The sequence below is a fragment of the Microtus ochrogaster genome, unplaced genomic scaffold (assembly GCF_000317375.1).
Source record: "Microtus ochrogaster isolate Prairie Vole_2 unplaced genomic scaffold, MicOch1.0 UNK19, whole genome shotgun sequence".
Classification (NCBI taxonomy): Eukaryota; Metazoa; Chordata; class Mammalia; order Rodentia; family Cricetidae; genus Microtus; species Microtus ochrogaster.
Window position 1 is genome coordinate 934,571 of NW_004949117.1, and position 14,982 is coordinate 949,552.

General features: G+C 41.4%; 1 pseudogene; it reads right to left on the minus strand.

Moving 5' to 3' along the window:
* Positions 1–1,515: 1,515 nt before the first annotated feature.
* LOC102002244 overlaps positions 1,516–14,982 on the minus strand; it is a 92,982-nt pseudogene continuing 79,515 nt past the window's right edge.

The following is a 14,982-nucleotide window of genomic DNA, read 5'->3' on the forward strand; positions in this document are numbered from 1 at the left end:
TGGCCTAAAACTCACAAATATCTGCCTGCATCTGTCTCTGCCTTTCAAGTGCTAGAACGAACGGTGTGTGCCACCACACGTGACTACTATATTTCTTGCTTAAGTTCTTATCCTTTTTCTTTTCTCTCCTAAGCCTACATATATTTCTAAACACATTATAAACCATTTAGAGGGGTGGGGTTTTTTTTTGCCTAAATCTGTCTTTACTATATAACTCCATCTTTTTCTGACCACATAAGTCTTTAGTCTGCTAAACCATATGGCTAGGATTAAAGCTGTGGCTTTGGCAGCTGACTCCACTCCATTCCTTAGCTTTCTGAGAGTCTAACTTCATGGCAGAGGTACTAGAAGAAGCCATGTTTATTGCTACAACTCTGTGGAGTTTCCAGATCCACACCACCACCAAGAAGCCTACTGCTGGCTACTCATAATTACTATTTAAGTGTTTGGTTACAGAGCTTCTTAAAGATCTGCAAGGTTTTTGCTGCTAATGCTGAGTCAGAAAGCCTCTCTTAAAGGAGCTGCACCTCTGCTCACCATGTGCAAACAGAGCATACTGGAGAAGAGTAGGTTACCAAGAAGCTTCTCTTCCTATAAAACACATATCGTAGTCTAGAAATCTATACACTATAGCAAACATATATAAGAGCTATCTATCTGTAGTTAACATCTAAACATAGCTCACCTTTAAACTTATTCCAACTGAAACATGGAATTTTCCTTGTAAACACAACCTAGTGTCTTCACACCTAAAACAATTTCTTCTCAGGCTAATATCTCAAGGCAGAGATGAAATCGACTGTCAGGTCCCAATGATGCTGCCTATCCTGAGACAGAGTAGATAAAGGTGGAACAATAGGATAGGGAAAGAGGGCAGCTGTTTTCTGCTCTTCACAAATTGATCTCAGCTACCCCTGACATTCACAGAGACATCATAAAGCGTCATTGACTGTCATAAGCTTGTGGTGCTGAGAAGTGATCTAGACCTGCTTACGACAGACTGACAGCTAGATATAACTAGCATGGGATTGAGTTACGTCACTGAGCAGGTGCAGGGTTTTGTACTGACTTCACTTTTTTTCGACTATAGAAATATGATTCCTTCTTACAGTCTAGAGTAAGAAAGTTAGAAAACAGTTGGCTCATAGGTCATTCTCCATGACCTTTGAAACAGAAGCTTTATCTGATCACACTCTTTCATGCATTGAACAATCCCACCTTCTTCAGAAAACCGTGTCAGGACTTCTCGTTCCCCTGGGTGGTGAAGCAGGAGATTGAGAATAGCTCCCAAAAGATACCGTGGAGCCAGGAAAAAAGCAAAGGACATCTCCATAAAAACGATATTTGAAAATTGTTCAGTAGATATAGGTTAAAAGGCTAATATTGTACCATATACTATACAGTCCCAACTTACCCAAAGCAGAATGGAATCTTCCAGTGCTGGGAGCTATTTCAATCATGCTTACTTAGACATGACCAGGAAAATCAATAAACAGCATTACCAGTATCATGAAATTTTAGCTTTATTTATTGAGTTTCATAGATGGCAGAGACATGCCTTCAACAACAGACCTGACCCTACCATAATAAAACAATATACATAAAAGTCATGTGTCACAAAACAGAGCTAAGTAAATCACAGAATGTCCACAAAGTATAGACACAGAAGTGATGTCTGATCTGATGTTTTATCATAAGATCATTTACCAGTGAGTTAATCTTGAGCTTGATATCAGAGGAAGCATACTACAGAGCTAAGATGGCCAAGAAGGACACAGGAGGGCCTCTGAAAGCTGGTACACTACAATTCTACCTGCAGGTAGACACAAATACTCATGAACACATTGCCTACCTCAGCGTTAGGTACCCATGACAAAGGAACACACTGAATTTGAACAATGAGCACTAGAGGACAAAGAAGAGGAAGATGTAAAACTCATCAACTGATCACTTTCCACTCTTTGTGGAAGTCCAGGATATTCTTGATTTCCACACCAGCTTCAGTTGCCATCCCCAGCACCAACTGCAACGGGTACGAGAAATTCCTAGGGTGGTCCAAACAGACACCCGTAATGATAGTCACCATGCTGCTGGGATCCAATATCCCTGGCCTGGAGGAGTCCAGCAGACTTTTGCAGAACCCAAGAATATTGTAGAGATCCCAGGCATCAGAGTCTGGTCTAGTCATTCTGGGCCTCACCAACCTCTTGGACACAAAGGACTGGCAGAGAATGTACTGGTTCCTTCTCTTTAACTCATCTTCCAGGAAAGTGATGGCTGCCAGGGCTCTGCGGTCTTCCCATTTTAGGATGTACAGTGTGTCAACCACAACCTTGGGTATGATAAGAAAAAACTTAGCACTAGTGGCTAGTTTCTGTATGACTGCGAGGTGCTCGCAGAGGGCCCTGGGGTCAGGGAACAGGTAAGGGGTCAATACTGACCGAGTCGGGGGACCCCGGAGGGTCTTCTCGAGCAATGCCACTTCACGCTGAAGCCAAAGCTGGACTATGTCTTTGGAAAACCTAATTCGTGCAGCTGTTCTCGGGAGCTGCTGAAGTGGGTTTTCTGACCTTTCCAGGGTACTGCTGACAAAGACGCCCAGTTTCGAATCGAAGCTCAAAAACTGTCCTGGGAGTCTGGTTGCAAAGTGTCCAAAACTTCTGAAGAAACAGATGCACACGATAACTTCCTCCCGGTTGGTGAGTGAAGGCAGATCCTGCCCTAGGTTTGCTCTATCCTGGGACACTTGAGGAGGAAACTGCTGGAACAGGGCAATGTCTTCGGGGAGCTGAAGGTACTTGGGAGTGTGTGGATATTGACAGCTCTGCAGTAAGTCCTGGAGATGGCGAGACAGACCAAGGCCTGGATGCTGCAGGTCTCCCACAGAGGGCAACAGGTTCAGAAGCACACAGAGGTGGTCCCATAAGCTGAGTACACTCTTCCGCTGTGACAAGAGGAGGCTGTGATTGCTGCGCAGCCAGCTCAGGATCACCTTGATGGTGGGCAACAGTCCCTCTTCGGAAAGAATGTCCAATTTCCATTGGGTGGTCTGGAGATTGTTTTTCTGGGCAATGGAGGGCCTCTGCTCCCAAGAGGAACCCACATAGAACTCTGTGTCTGGAAAGCTGTTCATCTCGCTATCCGTGCACAAAGAACTGCTGACAGCAGGGCTTGGCTCAGACTGAGGAGTCAGAACGTTATGACTGAAAGCGGAAGCCAAGGGCAAGCCATGTTTTCCTTGGAGTTTTTGACTCAAAGGAGCTGGCAAGCTGGAAGATAGAGTTGTTTTCAGGAGATCAAGGAGACTGTCAGGAGGTACATACACCTTCAGTTTGTTTCTACGGTGAGCAGCCGTAGGTTTAGATGTACCTCCACCCTTCTGAATTGTTTCTGAACTCAGGGAGCCACTTCCTTCTTCATCTGTTGCATCTGAGTGGGAGGCTTCACTGCTTGTGTCCGATTGGACCTGGGAACTTAAAGATGAGGTTTCCTCTTCCTCTGTCTCATCTGAGTCACAGCCGGAAGGAAAGCCAGACTCACGCTCCCTAGAAATACCAGACCAGCTCTGACTTCTCTGAGAGTTGCTGTGCTGGAGCCCGGAAGATGGAAAATCTTGATGTTGCTTTCCACGCTCCTCCCAGCATCCTTCACAGGAAGAAGCATCTTCTGGAGTCTGCTTCCGCCTCTGCAGCTCAGCCTGGATCCGTGTGTTCACATGCTGTACTAGATGAGAGAAAAGAGTCAGGGTGAAGATGACAGCTGGTTTGTATTGTTTTGAGCCTGATTTCCTCAGGCTGTGCACATTCATGAGGCAAAGAACCACCATGTGGAAAATGAGAAAGTCCGGGAGAAAAAGATACCCTTTAGGAGGCTTATCGTCTATGGAAGCGTGGCACTGGACAGATTGGTGTGGCCGATAGGAAAGACAGAGACGAAAGTCTTCGAGAACCAGTTGGCACAAGGCTATCAGCCTTGCGGCTTTGAATTTCCTCTTAGGCTGCAAGAGGCTCTGAAGGTAGAGGAAGCTGACAAGAAGCCTTTTGTTGTCCCAACACTGCCTCTGGCTGTGGGACAGTTTCCTTCCCTGGTACCTCTTCAGACAGCTATACCTCTTTCCCGCATGATCATAGAGCCGTTTGAGGTTCCAAGCCGCTCCTTTAAAAGGCACTTCCGAGTGGAGGCAGCGCTGGTAGAAGTATGTGGCTTCCAGGTCATAATACTTACTCCCCATGAGCGCGCCCAGTTGATTGAAGGGCATTCCCATATGTGGGGCCACTGACAAGGCCCTATAATAGCATCTCTCAGCCAAGTTCTTGGTGGCCAGGTCTAGAAACTCATGCTGGTAGCGGAACAAGTCTCCCAGGTAAAGGAGGCAGCGATGGCAGGCCATGCGGGCCCAGGAAGCCTCTTCCGCTGATGTGGGTCCCACTTTCTTACAGCCAATCAAGTGGATGGCACTGTGAGGCCAGTCTATGTAGCTCTGTAACCTCAGCTCGTAGTGGCCCTGAAGGAACAGGAAGAGATGCTCGTAGAACCTGAGGCCAGCCTTCAGGTGAGCCTGCAGGGGCCCGCCCCAGTGTTGGAAAGTGTCCATCTGTTTCTTGTTGGTCTTCATGAGCAGCATGATGACGTCAGAGTAGATTTTCCTCCATAAGAGCTCTTCGGCCTTCCTACCATAAGCCACCGGATGCAGGAACATGAGTTTAATGCAGGCTTGCTGAACCATCTCTCTGAGAGCCAGGATGTGAGGCTTGAACACTTCTTTGTGGGCATTTCCTTTTTGAAGGAAGAAATCGAGTTGCTGAGCTGCCAGGCAGACCTCCTGGTAGAGGAGCCTGGCCTTGGGGGTTTCTTCACGGTTTCTCTCCATGAGGCTGGAGAGTGATGCTTCTTTTTGAGTGATGCTATGGATGTTTCCTGAGAAAAGATGAAAACTATCTATTAGTACTCACCCACAAAGGCCGAAAATAACGCCAAAGAGAACAATGAAATTGGAGGGGATACTTTCATTCTCTCACTTATAAAAACATTTAGTTTCCTGTTCTTTACTTAGCAACCTTGTTCGTAAGTGTATTTCTTTGGAAATCATTCCCGTCAGCAGTCAAATCTACATGAATACCGGGTCCCTCCCAAATGTATCTCTCTAATGAAGGAAAGTCAGAAGTACATGCATTGAAATTAACCTACACAATCTAAGATTAAGATTGTTTATGTGATGTGCATGCATATACAAAGAAAATCAAGTTTAGAAAAGTACAATTACATAGGCTTGGAAAGATAAGGATCACTTGGGGGAAAAAAACAGTGGAAGACAAAATAATATGACTATATCTTCCAAATAGAATATATCACATGGGTATGTAAAAGACATTTGTAAATCCACCACAAAAGATCTATAACGCTTGTTTAACAGACATTCTACTGAAGATCCTTCATTTACATGATTTAAAAATAATACCTTTGAATGACTGGCATAGAGAAAAGTTAGTAATTAAACAGACGTTCAAAATCTGAAGCTCTGTGGACCGAGTTGATGATGCACACCTGTGAATTCAGCTCCCCTGGAGCCTCCCTCAATTGTGGGGATATCAGTCAGTCCTGGCCAGACTGGCAAAGCCCTGACTCAGAACTAAAAGGAACAAAGGGCACTGGGTGCACAGCTCAGCCTCGCCCGTTATGTGTAAGGCTCTACCTGCAAACCACGCCCCAAATTACCAAAAGTGACTAACTAGACGGCACTGTAACTGACTACTAAGTAGCTTGGATGCCGATTGGGCGCATGCATTATACTATCCTCACAAAAGGATAGAGCCAGGGCAGCAAGTGGAAGGTCTTTGTGTCTCAAACTAAAATGAGAAAAGATGAAAGTAAAGAGAGATACAAACAAAAGAAGAGAAAATAATTTTACAGAAGGAGAAGCAATGAAGAGGCTGGAAATTGAACCAGCAGCACCACAGACTGGCAAACGGTCAGAGCGGCACACCTTTTACTGGTTAGGAGAATTGAGGATCTTTTCGTTTTTCTCCACTCTGAGTGTCTGAGGCACGGGGGATAAGACCTACCATAAAATATCTAGAGAAGACAGACCTACAGCTTAGTGTAGATCAAAAGCTCTCCCTCCGTCCCCCATCCCTTTACCTTCCTCCCCAACCACAATTTGTCTAAAAAGAAATTATCTTATCAAACTAATCAAAAGGGAGAAGAGCTTTAAGACATCTTAAAAATTTTACCCAAATCAGTTCCTCAACTAGAACGGTAAAGAGGCCATAGATAAAATAGCAGCTCACAGGAATGAAAGAAAGTTTTCTGAGCACAATGGTGTCTCATTTACTTTAGGAAAACTGTACTTCAGCATGTCCAGAGAAGGCAGAAAACTCATCAGATTTGATCTAATTTCTCATTTTTAAGAAAACTGAAAAGGTGCACACTAATACTGCTTTTTCTGCTAATTTCTGCAAACAACTGTATAATCAGGTGACCACGGATCGTGCAGTCATATTTCCTCATCTATACGGTGCACAAAAAGACTTTAGTGCTCTATACATCTAGGTATGAGTCCATGGAGCTAAACTCTAGTTTCTCACAAACACTTTCGAACCAAATAATTATGGGGAATCGCTCATCATGCCTGAGTGGATGCCGAGCAGACCTGGCCCCCGTACAACAGCTCTCACACTGATGGTGACGTCCGATTCTTACTTTCTCTCAGGACCTCTTCCCTCCTTTGCAAACTTTTGGAGAAGTTTCCTAGCAGGCTAACAGGAGGGGATGAGACACAGCTGCTCCTCCTGAAGCCGCGGGCAATGGTAATTCCCCAAGGCTGATGTTTCCTCATCTAAAGCTCATGAAATCCTAGGGGCTTTATTATCAAATGGATAAAATTAAATGCCTTCAATGAAATGAATCTAAATGAGACTCTAATAAGCCACCTTTGAACTCACCAGTAAGCTGAACTCCTAGAGTGTACGTCTGCTCAGCCTTCTGGCTCCCTGTGCCTTATTTCACCCATAAGGCTCCCCCCAGTGCCTTTTAAATACAGCACTTAACCTAGGCCCTACATTAGCTCTGCAAAATTAGCATAGGCAGGACTCACAAGTGATCTGATTTAGCGTGCTTACTTGGGTAGGTAAGGCAGGCTCAGAAATGATGCAGACAACAGAAAGACAGCAGGACAGACAGAAAACAGAAGTTAAGTTAGAAAAGTATCACAGAGCCAGACATGGTGATACACACCTATAATCCCAATACTAGATAAGCTGAGGCAAAATGACTTAGAGACTGAGGCCAGCCTGATCTATAATGTTGAGAGCTTGCTTCTGAGAATCAATAATACTTACATAAACTAAAAATGAAAAGAATACAAAAATGAAGTTAGTAAAATATTCTATTTATAGCCATCATGGGAACTTACATCTGTATTCCTGGTACTTGGGAGGATATAGGACTATCAGGAGAGTAACAGTACATAGCTTGATCAAGGACAGACTATGTGATATTAAGAGACTCTGTCTTGAAAGGAAAGAGAGAAAGGAAGAAAGAAAGAAAGAAAGAAAGAAAGAAAGAAAGAAAGAAAGAAAGAAAGAAGGGAGAAAAAGAAAACTAAGTACTTTCGTTCATAATAAATATGCAACAAAATGAAACAATTGTGAAAAGATTTAACAAAAGTACAAATTTATACCCTAAAAGTTATAACACAGTGTTGAGATGAATTAAAGAATTAAATAAGTGGAAAGAAACTCATAATTACTAATCATAAGTTTAATATTATAAGAGGACAACAATCTCCAAATTGTTCAATAGATTCAGTGTAATCCCTAATCCTCACTAATATTTCTGTGAGAATCCTAAAACATATACTACCATTAACATGAAAGAGATATCGATATAAGATTAGTGATGTAATTCAATGATAGAGCATTTGCCTGGCGTGGCAAACGATTGAGTCTGATCTCCCATATGTACTCCCCACCCTCGTGAGAAGGAAGAGAAGAGAAACTAAGAAATTACTGGTTTTACAACAACTGCTGTTTCTAAACTTGTAACAAAGCTAAAGTAATTAATGAAAGAGAAAATGAAGAAATAAACGCTTATATTTAAAATTTATTTATTTCAACAATAATGTCAGATAAATTAATGAAGAACCATCTTTTCAACAAATGGGCCTGGAATAACTGGATATCCACTGTCACAAGAATGAGCTAGCTCCCATTCCTTAGATCTTACACAAAAGGAATCAAAATGGATCACAGACTCAATGTAAAAACTGAAACATTAAACTCTGTGAATAAAGTTGAGGAGAAAATATATGTCATGCTGCGTTAGGCAAAGTTTCCTTTGACATGACAACAAATAATAAGACCATATCCAACTCTGCCATGAAACTAAAAGGCCACACTTACTGTCCTAAGGGAAGAGTATTTATTGTCACTTTAATAGAAAAGGTAATACTAATCATTGCCCAGTGTTCTGGATTTCAGTACAGTTGCATGAAGTGTGTACCTGACTTAGGAATGTCTAAATGTTCTGGAAACTTCAGAGAAGCTATTCTGATCATTTAAAATACAGTTCTCTGGGACAACAGAAACACAGAAGACAGCCTGGGCCCAGCCTGGAGAGATCACTCAATGGTTAAGAGCACTTTACACACAAGCTTGGAAGCCCAACTTTGATCCCCAGAATTCACTAAAATTGGAAGGAAGGAACTGATGCCACAGAGTTGTCCTCTAGCCCACACATACGCATGGTGGCACGGGCACCTCCCCCCCATATATATATCACAAACACAACGATGATGAATAAAATAAAATTTAAAAGAAGAAAATTTTCAAATGTCTGAAAACCTCATACATATGAAATAATTTATAATACATTGCCATTTCCTCCAGCATAGTGATGCAAGTCTGTAATCCCAGTAGTCAGAGCCCAGAAGCAAAAGAATCAGGTGTTCAAGGACTGGTTCTACCACATAGTGAGCTTGAGGCAATTCTGGGCTACTTGGAACTCTGCCTCAAAGAGAAGAGGAAGAGGAAGGGGAAAATGGACAGAAAATAATTAGAAATTTTAGATGTTTAGTGATTGGATATACAATTTAAAAGCACCATGAAGTACAGGATCATGTAAAACGTGAGAAAACCAACTTTGTGCTTGCGTAGAGAGTGAGGGGAGCATTTGCGTGTTATAATCTATTTCAGGATTTGGACCTGACTCACGACTGTCGAAAACTCACATACCTTACAATGCAGCACCTTCAGGTTTGGACTCACACAGAAGAGAGCTCTTGGAAGTGCACACCGTTTGACAAGAGAAAAAATATCCTTAGCAGCATTGTCTGTAATAGATGAAACAAAAGAAATCCAAAACTAGACAGAATCTGATTTTGTGTCATCGGTGAATTGAATAAAGTGCAGGATATACATGCATTACATTGTAAGCATAAATGAGCAGCCACGCTATCCTCATCCTTATGGATGGATCCTGCAAGCATAATGTTGGGCAGAAGCAGTCATCCACAGAACATAGAAAACATAATAGTATGAAACTAAGACCCAAATGGGCAAAACTGAAAAATATATTCTTCATGGATACACACTTCACAAATGCAAAAAAAAATGTGGAAGTATGCTTTCCACTGCAGGAAACATGCGTGTATGCATGTTGTGTGCTTTGTGCATTTTATATGTAAATCTGATCACTGAAAATTTAAAGTTTGTATAAAAAGACCAAACACAAAGTATGTATCATACCGTGTGTGTGTGTGTGTATGTGTGTGTGTGTGTGTATGTGTGTGCCCTCATGCCTCCAAGGTTGTGAATGCAGGTACTTATATGCAGTAGTAAGTGTGTCACGAACATTGGACACACTCAGGCATTGTTAGTTCTTTGCTTTCCATCTTGCTTCAAATAGGGTCTCTTTGCTATTTTTCTGCTTCGAACACCATGAGTTTCCAGACACTTTCTGTCTTTGTCTCCCATAGGAACAGCACTAAGCTTATGGGTACTTACTTTATGAGTCCAGTTTTACATGAGTTCTGGGGAGTTAAACCCAGGTTCATCATTCATGTTCAACAATCACCTTTACCCATAGAGCCATCTTTGTAGTCACATAGGCCTTTATTGTTTGTGTCTTTAGAGGTTTGCTACTTTGATGCCAGATCACTTGAATCAGAAATAACATGAAATACTAAGTAGTTGTTTTCTTTTAGAAAGATAAATTCTGTTCACTAAAAATGGTCAAAAGTATCAAAACAATTTTCTGTATAGAGTTAGAACTAGAAAAGATTTTTTAAAAGTTCAAAAGTAGGAAGACATCTCAAATAATCTTTCAAATTACAGATGATGCCTAGATGGCGGAGATGAGTTAGGTGTGGTCAGTCAGTTGTATATACAGAAGGTATTATAAACCTATGGCTGTCTTTTGTTCTGTGTATGGCATATTGAAATGTCTTTCTCATTTATTTTTGCCTCAATTTCATTCATAACATTCATGCTGCAATCATGCATTCAGTAAATTGTGTAAATTATAAGCATCTGTCTATTTTTACAAACTATATTCCTATTAAAGACACATAGCCTGAGACAGAATCTAATAAAATGACCAATTTAAATATAATTCTCATAAATGAGGGCACCATAGCCCATCAACAGAACTCTAGAATAAGACATTGAGAATGTACGTGTCTCTAATTATAACACAAAGAGATCTCACATAATAGCAGACTTTGATTTCCAAAGAATCCAATGAATTCAAGAAAAGAAGAAAGGGGACTCTTTTGAAGACAGAATCTTGTATATAACCCGGTCTGGTCTTGAATTAATGATACTTCTGCTTCCTTAGTGCCGGGATTTCAGATGTCCACAAGCACATCCAATAAAATATTTCATTATAAGTCTCTAAGAATAAATGAGCTCTCTGATGAGATAAATGTTTTCCATCTAGAGACAGAATTAAAGCAGACATTATCCCCATTTGCACATCAGAGATGAGTTTTGCTCGTGGGTGGGAGAGTGGCTTAAATGAATGCTAATATCCTTTTTGTCATGTTAATTGTTTTTACTCATACAGATGGTTTGTAAGAACTAGCCTTTACATAATTATGAAATCCTGAGAGGTAGTCCACTTAGGGCTCTTGTCTCTACAATTTCTATTTGTCCCAGAATCTGTCACTTAGAAGAGTGAACAGTTGGAAAGGACAGCTGAACACAAAACTGAAAACGTAAAATCTGAAACCACACGGTGTGCAAAGACAAACAGGAACAGAGAGGCAAAATGTAATGAATGTGATTCCCTCCAGCATGGTGGACGCCTGACCTACAGGGAAAAGCTGCCATCCTTCATCAGCCAGCATCCTTCATCATCCAATATCCTCCTTTAAGATCAAACCTTCCCTCCTTTCCCCCATGATGACTCACTAACCTATTTCAGACGCTGCTTCTCAAATCGCAACCAATGTATCTAAAAACTAAAATCACCGAAACTGCACACTCACTTTGGTCAGGTAATAAGACAAACATTTTCCTTTACAGCATTGCTTCTGTTGCCCTGGACAACAGAACAATCACAGTCAAACCTAGACAAGATGGATCTGCAGCACATGGGCCATCTAAATAAAACCTGCCATTTTTTAAGACAGTCTGGATCAAGAAAGGAAATTGCAAGTTGCTCAATGCAAGGCAGAAATGGTGCCGACAAGCACCAGCGTGTTGATGGAAGAGCACATATATAGTCTGACGGCTATGCTTCAGCCCCCGAAAGCTGCAAGGACAGACTTCTCTGCGGTATGAGAAGAGTTTGAACTTGCCTGTCAGTGACAAGGTTAGAGCTGCACACCTCCCACGCAGAAAATGAATCAGACACAGGGAGCCTGGTTCTCCCAGAACATCAAGCACTTCTGAAAGCCACTTTAACTCTTTCAAATACTGGGGGTAATTTTTTTTAAGAAAGAGAAAGGATAATTGGGAAAGAAGTCACTAATAATATTTTCACAGCAGTCAGTGAAAACAATGTGTTTAGTGCAACAGATAATGTTGGAACAATGACAAGAACTTCAAATGTCCAAGAGAAAGAAAGAATTGAGTTAATTGCAGCTTATGTGAGAAACAGTGTCATATTCTGCCATTGTTATGCCTTGCATGCATCAGATTTTCAAGCAGTAAGATGCAGTGGCAGGTGAGAAGAAAACAATGCAACACATTGAAAACACTAAAACGAGCTCTGATAGGAAACTCGGAAGCTAAAATCTCTTTTAGTGTGCACGGCATAATGCCAAATCCTCAGGGAATTCTGGCAGTGCCCCTGAGCCTGCATCATCTGCACAAACAGGGGAGAATGGTTGACTCCATTGAATGAAACTGTCAAAAGCACAGAGGAAACAGGAGTAGACCAGGTGCAAGTCAGGTAAGGATGGAGGATGGCTTAAAATCACATCTGGCAAAGCTTTCTTCTTGTACTTCTTATCTTACCTCACCTAGTCCCAGATTATAGCTCACACAGTTATCAACTCAGGAAAGTAAAAGGACAAACCAGAATCACTAGAGCTGGTAACCTTTGACTTTGGGGTACTATCTGAGTAAAGGTAAACCCTGTAGCCAATGGGGGCACCAAGAACAGTAGCTGCAGGTAAGTAGGCCAGCTACTGATTACCTTCTCATGTTCACAAACATCGTGAAGATCAGCATCTCTGCTGATCGTTATCACCACCATCAACAATAACCGCAGTGGCAGGTAACTTTTGGGGTGAGGACCTCTGTCCCTTGCCATGTAAACCTGTCACCCATGGTTGATATTGTCAACAAAACCAGCAAGAGAGACAGCCATCTAGGAAGATGGAAGTCACTGTGTTAGACAAGCTACCCACAAACCTGGCATCTTATCACCATTTCCTAATCTGCCCATTGGAGGTTAACCCCTCAGTGTGTGTCACAGTTAAGAAGGAAACTGATTACATCAGCTCATGGATTCAGGGAAATTGGAATCACTGGACACATGTCCCAGTGCATCTACCCACTGTCTTAAACATTTTATGTGGGTACAAACAGGGCTGTGAATGAATTCTTTTTCCCACTTTAAGACAAGCCTGCTAAAAGAGCTGAGGCTAATAAGTTTTGTCAAATGTACCTAACTAGGCAGAAACTCACTTGGATTTGAATTCTGACTTAATGGCTCCATACTATTCTGCCAGATCTGCAATCTTTGCAACTGTATGGATGAAGTCTTATGCTGAGTTTAACACTCATCCTATTAATCTTTACTTTGTCTTCTTACTGTTTACCCTTTTATGACTAAACTCATCATTTTTGCTATTATTTTTTAAGTATCTAGTCATTTCTATGATCTCAGCAGTAATGGACCTAGAGATTTGCAAGCCACAGTTACTTGCTTTTCACAGAGTAATAGCTCAATGTTAATTATTGTCACTGTTTACATGGCAAAATGACACTCAAGTAAATTAAAAAACATCTGCTTTTGTCAATGACCCTATCTCCTCTAGGTCCCATTATGTTCATATGTTAAATAAGATCACTGTAGTAGAAGTCTTTGTAAGGCTCTTCTGTTTGTATAGCACAGTGAGACACTGAAAGTAGAAATGACAGCAAACTCCACTAAGCCACTTCTCCCCCCTTACACTCTCACTTCTGATGAGGTAGTAGGCACAGACAGGCACAGATTCACCCCCTGGGCTTTCTGAAGTTATTTACTGAATCAACAGTATTTTAGACAGATGGTTTCTATGTCTTTATGCCCTTTAAAAAATATATGTCTGGCATGCAAAGTGAACAAGAAGATAAAATCTAGATCTTCTTTCTAATTTTCCCTTTTCATCTCTTCCTGCTTCTCAATTTCCTAAAGCTCTGAACTGAGGTCATTACCACTCCATCCTGCCTTCATTGCCTCTTTGAACTATTCTTCTCTGAAATACATATAAGTAAAATAAAAATGACATAAAATAAAAGGTTGCCAGTGTGGGATTCCCCACTGTATGCTGTGATTACCATTAATGAATAAAGAAACTGCTTTGGACCTATAGCAGGACAGAACTTAGGTAGGCAGGGAAGACTAGACTGAATGCTGGGGGAGGGAAGGCAGAGTCAGGGAGAAGCCATGAAGCTGCGTGGAGACAAACATGCTGAAACTTTGCTGGTAGGCCATGAAGAGCTAATGGGCTAAGTAGTGATTTAATTAATATGGTTTCTATGTGATTATTTTGGGGCTAAGCAAATGGGAACTAACTAGCAGCCCCCTCCAACTGGTTGCTACTACAGCCATCCCTTACTATTTTTCCCTATTTAATCTTTTAAAATATTTGTATCAGAAACTTTCACATGATCAATCCAAACTAGCCATTTGTAATTAAGATAAAATCCAGTTTTAACAGACTGAACTCAGCCTCAGTGAAAGTGATATTAATCTCTAATTTTTCAAACTGATTGAGGGCTTCTTTGAATTTAATAGACTATTGCATAGCCTATCTTTTGAAAGACTTACTAAAGAAAGATATATTTATGAAGCCAAACTATCAAAATATAAATTAAGTTCTGGAAGTGATGTCCACACAAGAGTGTTCAGTTCAACTCAATACTATGTTACATCACACAAACAGGTGCTTCTTATGCTCCAATGGCTACCCAACCAGGCAGTCCAGGGAAAAGAATCACAGCACTATCTGACAAGGAAGAACTCGGTGAACCTCCAAGGGATGTGCAGGGTCAGTAATTACAATTTCTCCACACAGCAGATGCCCAGCAATCACTGAAATCTGAAAAGCATTCCATGAAAAAGGACAGACATCAAGGAATTTAGGATCTAAAGAATGGAGTGTATTATGTTTTATTTCCAATCGTTTTCCTAGCACAGCAAGATATGAGAGACAAAGGAACTGAGTGTCTGTAAGACAAGGGATTTCTATTCAAGTGAACTGGCTACGAGCTGTGCCATGTGGAAGGCGATGGAAGTTCAGAACACAGATAATTTACTGTGAACTCTAAC